Source organism: Magnolia sinica, chromosome 12 (assembly GCF_029962835.1).
Source record: "Magnolia sinica isolate HGM2019 chromosome 12, MsV1, whole genome shotgun sequence".
NCBI lineage: Eukaryota > Viridiplantae > Streptophyta > Magnoliopsida > Magnoliales > Magnoliaceae > Magnolia > Magnolia sinica.
The window spans coordinates 41,216,872-41,224,900 of NC_080584.1; the positions used below are offsets into that span (position 1 = coordinate 41,216,872).

Below are 8,029 nucleotides of genomic sequence, written 5' to 3' on the forward strand. Positions count from 1 at the left end.
GATAGTATAAACAACTTTCTGCGACACACTTAAGGTCACTACCAATGAGCCCTAAGGACTTCTCAAAGAGAATAACTTTCAAAGAAGTTCAAAAAGCACCCTTACTATTAAAACTAGACATCCTTCAAGTTAATTGGCCAAAAAAAAAAACATCATTATGATGTGAAATAACCAGCAAACCATTGGATTCCTTAGTTTCAAAAGTAACATATTTTATAAGCTCTCTTCAAAGTTAAGCCCTATGTAAAGTTTAGCATCTAAAAACTTCCCGTTACACTCTCTTCATTTTCTAAGCTCCTTCAAGTATTTTCTTCTCATTTTTGTACTCTTTCTTGCCGTTCTAATTTTGCTATAGCAACGATCACAAACACCACACTTGTAAAATTTGAATTTTGTTTTGTTTTATAACTAAATGGTGTCCCCGCCCCTTTAAGGCGAGACTATTCCCTGCGAATGCACACAATCACCTGCCAACCACGTGCATCGGGTAATCCATGGGAAGGGGAACAGAACCAAACTCATGTTTTAGGGGAGCAAACCCACTGTTCCCTGTGAATGCGCACAATCACCTACCAACCACATGCATTGGATAATCCACGGGAAGGGTAACTGAACCGAACTCGTGTTTTAAGGGAGCAAACCCACAACTAAAGCCATACTCCCAAACTCGCGATGGGTAATGCACAGGGAGGGGAATCAAACTTAGAGTAAGCAATTTTTATACAAGGTAATACCTTCTACCCATATGAGGACTTCGATAATAGAAAGGTTTTAACTAATTTGATCTAAATTTGCTCACAGAATTCTAGAGTTTAACATTTGATCCACTATTGCTAGATACCACAATCCTACTACTCGAATTTTTTCCCCTAGCCGCTTTGACAATAGAAAGTATAGATTGGAATATAAGGATCAAAGGCTTTGATGTATTGATTTTATTTTAGTGTAGATCGTCCTTTGGTATTCTTCTTATCAATTTATTTCTAAATCATTAAAATTTTCCTAGTGTTTGATCCTGGCGCAAAATCCTTTTGAAAATGATGTATAAAATGTGTCTATTTTAAATGATGCCCCAATATTTTTAGCTAAAAAATATTTTGTTATGAGTGACTTCTTTATCCAAGTAGTGTCCTTATCCAAGCCTAACATCATCTTCGGGCAAGAGTCTGATTGTTCTTATTTGTCTTGATCCTAATTAAAGATTGATAGTCATAACTTTGATTCCACAGCTAATTAACCAATGTGTAAAGTGGTGTGAGATTTTGCCAATTAAAGATAGTCCAATAAAAAGTAAGTCATGTGCACATTCATGGGACCTTACCCCAACAATTAGGACAAACCAAAACCTGAAAATGATCACGGGGATGGAGTGAAGTGATAAGAGGCAAGGTAGGCTTTCTAATTTGAATAAGGGATGTAGATGGACTTTTTAAGTCGAGCGAACAACTTATAGGTAATCAGAGTCGATCAACCAACACCCGATGACAAGCCCCTTCGCGGGTTTGGGCTAACATGATCCTTGATAGATCCACTTTGAAGAAAAAAGATACATATATATATTGAAGTTCAGGCCGACGGCTTTGACTGGAAACGCCACGCCTTTCATGTAATTTTGCTGGTCTAAGAGTAGCTCGCATGCTTCGGGAGTTACCACCACAAAAACCAATGACCTAATCAAGAGAGCTAGAAGCCAAGGCAGCCCGGAGTGCACTATAGTGCACCTTACTAGACTGGGGCTCCGTTTTTCAACAGATATGACGTCCCCCTATTAGCGACAACGTGCATCTGAACTCACAAATAGAAAATGAGAGAAAAACAAAGCAATGCTAACAATGGAGTCAATCCGTTATTCATCGATAGACGAAACTCTCATTCATTTGTTAAGCATCACTAGCTTACCTCTATAAGGGCGGGATGAAGTTTAAAAGGAATGGACGGGCTTAGGCTTAATAGTGAACACAGAATTGCGGGTTTCAGGAGTCTCTAGATGTGAGGATTTAAAATAAAATAAAATAAAATAATCCCCTATTACACCACGTGCATCATGTAATCCACGAGGGGAAATGAACTCCTGTCTGTGGGGAGCAAACCCACGACCAAAGCCGTTCGCCCAAACTCATGACGGGTAATCCACGGGAAAGGGAATCGAACTTGTGTCTGTGGGGAGCAAACCCACGACCAAAGTCATTCTCCTGAACTCGTGTCTGTGGGGAGCAAACCCACAACCAAAGTCATTCACCCAAACTCGTGACTGGTAACCCACGGAGAGGGAAAACGAACTCATGTCTGTGGGGAACAAACCCAAGACCAAAGCCATTTGCCCAAACTCATGACAGGTTTTGGGATTTTTTTTATCCCTTTAAGGTGAGACCATTCCCTACAGATGTACGCAATCACCCGCCAACCACGTGCATCAGAAAATCCGACACACTTAAGGTCACTACCAATGAGCCCTAAGGACTTCTCAAAGAGAATAACTTTTAAATGAGTTCAAAAAAGCACGCTTACTATTCTAGACATCCTTCAAGTTAATTGGCCCAAAAAAAAAAACATCATTATGATGTGAAATAACCAACAAACCATTAGATTCCTTAGTTTCAAAAGTAATATATTTTCTAAGGTCTCTTTAAAGTTAAGCTCTATGTAAAGTTCAACATCTAAAAACTTGCCATTACGCTCTCTTCATTTTCCAAGCTCCTTCAAGTATTTTCTTCTTTCTTTTTTGTAGTCTTTCTTGCCGTTCTAATTTTACTATAGCAACGATGACAAACACCACACTTGTAAATTTTGAATTTTCTTTTGTTTTATAACTACATGGTGTCCCCGCCCCTTTAAGGTGAGACTATTCCCTGCGAATGCACACAATCACCTGTCAACCACGTGCAACGGGTAATCCATGGGAAGGGGAACAAAACCAAACTCGTGTTTTAGGGGAGCAAACCCACTATTCCCTGCGAATGCACACAATCACCTCCTAACCACGTGCATCGGGTAATCCATGGGAAGGGGAACCAAACTGAACTCGTGTTTTAGGGGAGCAAACCCACAACCAAAGCCGTACTCCCAAACTTGTGACGTGCAATACACGGAGGGGAATCAAACTTGGAGTAAGCAATTTTTATACAAGGTAATACCGTCTACCCATATGAGGACTTCGATAATAGCAAGGTTCTATCTAATTTGATTTAAATTTGCTCATAGAATTCAAGAGTATTAACATTTGATCCACTATTGATAGAAGCCACAATCCTCTTACTCAAATTCTAAATTTTTTTCCCTAGCCACTTTGATAATAGAAAGTATAGATTGGAATGTAAGGATCAAAGGCTTTGATGTATTGATTTTATTTTAGCATAGATCGTCCTTTGGTATTCTTCTTATCAATTTAATTCTTAATCATTAAAATTTTCCTAGTGTTTGATTCTGGTGCAAAATCCTTTCGAAAATGATGCATAAAATGTGTCTATTTTAAATGACGCCCCAATATTTTCAGCTAAAAAAACATTTTGTTATGAGTGACTTCCTAATCCAAGTAGTGTCCTTATCCAAGCCTAACTTCATCTTCGGGTAAGCATGTCAAAGGTTTTAATTTGGGTCATTGTAAAAAGAAACCTAATTGTTTGAATCGTGTATAGAACATAATAGGGTTTTAGGGCATGGATCAACATAGCATATCCATTGCCATGGATCATGAAAGGCAGCTTGAACCATACGATGAGTTTGGATCATGAAATGCAACTTCAATCATATGTTGAGTTTGGATCATGAAAAGAAACTTCAATTGTATGTTGAGTTTGGATCATGAAAAGCAACTTCAAACGTATGATGAGTTTGGATCGCCGAATGAGCCTAATCGTTTGAACAATTTGGATCCAATGAATGGCTCAAGCATGTCAATGATTTTTATCCATCAAAATGGCCAATGTCAAAGGTTTGGATCACTAGAAATGAGCTGAATCATATTAATTTGGATCGTTGTAAAAAGAAACTTGATTGATTGAATTGTGTATAGAACAGAAGAGGGTTTAAGGCATGGATCAACTTAGCATATCAATTGCCATGGATCATGAAAAGAAGCTTGAACCATACGATGAGTTTGGATCATGAAAAGCAACTTCAATCGTATATTGAGTTTGGATCATGAAAAGCAGCTTCAATCGTATTATGAGTTTGGATCGCCAAATGAGCCTAATCATATGAACAATTTGGATCCACTGAATGGCTCAAGGATGCTAATGATTTTTATCCACCGAAATGGCCAATGTCAAAGGTTTGGATCACTAAAAATGGGCCGAATCATATTAATTTGGATCGCTGAAAAAAGAAACATGATTGATTTAATTAGGTATAGAACAGAGGAGGGTTTTAGGGCATTGATCAACTTAACATATCCATTGCCATTGATCATGCAAAGTAGCTTCAATCATATGATGAGTTTGGAGCATGAAAAGCAGCTTCAATCGTATGATGAGTTTGGATCGCCGAATGAGCCTAAATCATATGAAAATTTTGGATCCACGGAATGGCTCATGATTTTTATCCATCGAAATGGCAAATATCAAAGGTTTGGATCACTAGAAATGGGCCAAATCTTATTAATTTGGATCATTGTAAAAGGAAACCTGTTCGATTGATTTGTGTATAGAGTAGAAAAGGGTTTAATGCATGGATCAACTTAGCATATCAATTGCCACGGATCATGAAAAGCACCTTCAACCATACGATGAGTTTGGAACATGAAAAGCAGCTTCAATGATAGGTTAAGTTTGGATCATGAAAAGAAGCTTCATCGTATGATGAGTTTGGATCATCGAATGAGCTAATCATATGAACAATTTCGATCCACTGAATGGGACAAGCATGACAATGATTTTTATCCATCGAAATGGCCAATGTCAAAGGTTTGGATCACTAGAAATGGGCCAAATAATATTAATTTGGATCGTTGTAAAAAGACACCAGATTGATTGAACTGTATCTAGAACAAAAGAGGTTCTAGAGCATGGATCAACATAGCCCATGGATCATGAAAATCAACTATAACAATACGATGAGTTTTAATCATGAAAAGCAGCTTCAATCATATGTTGAGTTTGGATCATGAAAAGCAGCTTCAATTGTATAATGAGTTTGGATCCCCAAATGAGCCTAATCATATGAACAATTTGGATCCACTGAATGGCTCGAGCATGTCAATGATTTTTATCCATCGAAATGGCCAATCTCAAAGGTTTAGATCACTAGAAATGAGCCGAATCATATTAATTTGGATCGTTGTAAAAAGAAACTTGATTGATTGAATTATGTACAAAACAGAAGAGGGTTTTAAGGGCATGAAACAAATTAGCATATTAATTGTCATGGATCAAGAAAAGCAGCTTCAACCATAGGATGAGTTTGGATCATGAAAATATGATGAGTTTGGATCATGAAAAGCAGCTTTAATCATATGATGAGTTTGGATCATGAAAAGCAGCTTTAATCATATGATGAGTTTGGAGCATGAAAAGAAGCTCTAATCATATGATGAGTTTGGAACACTGAATGAGCCGAATCATATGAACAATTTGGATTAACTGAATGCCCCAAGCATGTCAATGTTTTTTATCCATCGAAATGGCTCATGTCAAAGGTTTGGATCACTATAAATGGGCCACATTTTATGAATTTGGATCGTAGTAAAAAGAAACTTGATTGTTTGAATTGTGTTTAGAACTGAAGAGGGTCCTAGAAAATTAACGAGGTGGATAACTGAGAACCAGCCTCAAATATTATGAATGGATGGTTTAACTTAACATATCCATTGGGATGACTCATAAAACGATATGATGAGTTTAGATAACTCACAACATATCATGGAAAGAGGCTTCAATTTTATGATGAGTTTAGATCACTCACAACAGCACCAATCATATGATGCATTTGGATTGCTGAATGGGCTGAATCATATAAGAAGTTCAAATCTGCTAAATGGCCAAACACAATAAAGGTTTTGATCCATTGAAATGGCCCTAGCATGTCAAAGGTTTGGATCACTAGAAATGGGCCAAATCATATGAACAATTTGGTTCATTTGTAAAGCTGAAGAGGGTCCTACAAAATTTTGGGCATCGATCAAATTAGCATATCCATTGACAAGGATAATGAAAAGCAGCTTTAATCATACGATGAGTTTGTATCATGAAAGGCAGCTTGAATCATATGAGTTTGGATCATGAAAAGCAGCTTCAATCCTATGATGAGTTTGGATTGCTGAATGAGCTGAATCATATGAACAATTTGGATCCACTGAATGCCCCAAGCATGTCAATGTTTTTTATCCATCGAAATGACCCATGTCAAAGGTTTGGATCACTATTAATGGACCAAATCATATGAATTTGGATCATTGTAAAAAGAAACTTGATTGTTTGAATTGTGTATAGAACTGAAGAGGGTCCTACAAAATTAACTAAGTGGATCACTGAGAACTAGCCTCAAATATTACGAATATATGGTTCAACTTAACATATCCAATGGGATGGTTCAAGGAAAGAGGCTTCAATCGTATGATGAGTTTAGATCACTAATTGCAGCATAAATCATATGATGCATTTGGATCGCCAAATGGGCCGAAGCATATAAGAAGCTCAAATCCGCTAAATTGCCTAAGCACGTTAAAGGTTTTGATCCATTGAAATGGCCCAAGCATGATAAAGGTTTGGATCACTAAAAATGGGCCATCATATGAACATTTTCGATCATTAGTAAAGTTGAAGAGGGTCCTATAAAATTTTGGGCATCGATCAACTTAGCATATCCATTGCCAACGACAATGAAAAGCAGCTTTAATCATATGATGAGTTTGGATCATGAAAAGTAGCTTCAATCATATGATGAGTTTGGATCATGAAAAGCAACTTCAATCTTGGGATGAGTTTAGATAGGCGAATGAACCGAATTATATGAACAATTTGTATCCACTGAATGGCCCAAGCATGTCAATGTTTTTTATCCATCCAAATGGCCCACGTCAAAGGTTTGGATCACTAGAAATGGGCCAAATCGTATGAATTTGGATCGTTGTAAAAAGAAACTTATTCTTTGAATTGTGTATAGAACTGAAGTGGATCACTGAGAACCAGCCTCAAATATTATGAATAGATGGTTCAACTTAACCTAACCATTGGGATGGGTCATGGAAAGAGGCTTCAATTATATAATGAGTTTAGATCACTAACAGCAGCACAAATCATATGATGCATTTGAATCGTTGAATGGGCTGAATCATATAAGAAGTTTAAATCTATTAAATGGCCCAAGCACGTTAAAGATTTTGATCCATTGAAATGGCCCAAGCACGTCAAAGGTTTGGATCACTAGAAATGGGCCAAATTATATGAACAATTAGGATCATTTGTAAAGCTGAAGAGGGTTGTACAAAAGTTTGGGCATGGATCAACTAAGCATATCCATTGCCAAGGATCATGAAAAGCAACTTGATTGTTTGAATTGTGTTTAGAACTGAAGAGGGTCCTACAAAATTAACAAAGTGGATAACTGAGAACCAACCTTAAATATTACGAATAGATGGTTCAACTTAAGATATCCATTGGGATGGGTCATGAAAAGAGGCTTCAATCTTATGATGAGCTTAGATCACTAACAACAACACAAATCATATGATGCATTTGGATCGCTGAATGGGCCGAATCATATAAGAAGTTCAAATCCACTAAATTGCCAAAGCACGTTAAATACATTGAGCATGATGAAAGGAAAATAGAAATCTCAGCCAGATAAATGGTGCTAATTCAAGGTAATTACGAACCATCAACTAAAAGATGATCTTTTAGAAATTGAAATGGGAACTGAAAAAATGACAAAATGATAAAGAAATCGAGAAAAAAATTCACATTTAGATGAAAATGAATGTTGTCCACACATGCAAACATGGGTAGAAGCCCGATTGTCAAACTTAATTCTATAGCATTTAAGCAACCATGAAAGGTAAAGATAAATTAGTACAAGGTGCACAGGATGAGATTTA

General features: G+C 37.0%; 1 long non-coding RNA gene across 1 annotated transcript; it reads right to left on the reverse strand.

Annotated features, from left to right (window-relative positions):
- Positions 1-2,019: 2,019 nt before the first annotated feature.
- On the reverse strand, positions 2,020-2,494 carry LOC131220454 (uncharacterized). Its single transcript, XR_009158591.1, has 2 exons — positions 2,240-2,494; positions 2,020-2,192 (listed from the first exon to the last, which is right to left on the reverse strand). It is a non-coding gene; the product is annotated as an uncharacterized LOC131220454 (long non-coding RNA).
- Between the last annotated feature and the right edge of the window lie 5,535 nt (positions 2,495-8,029).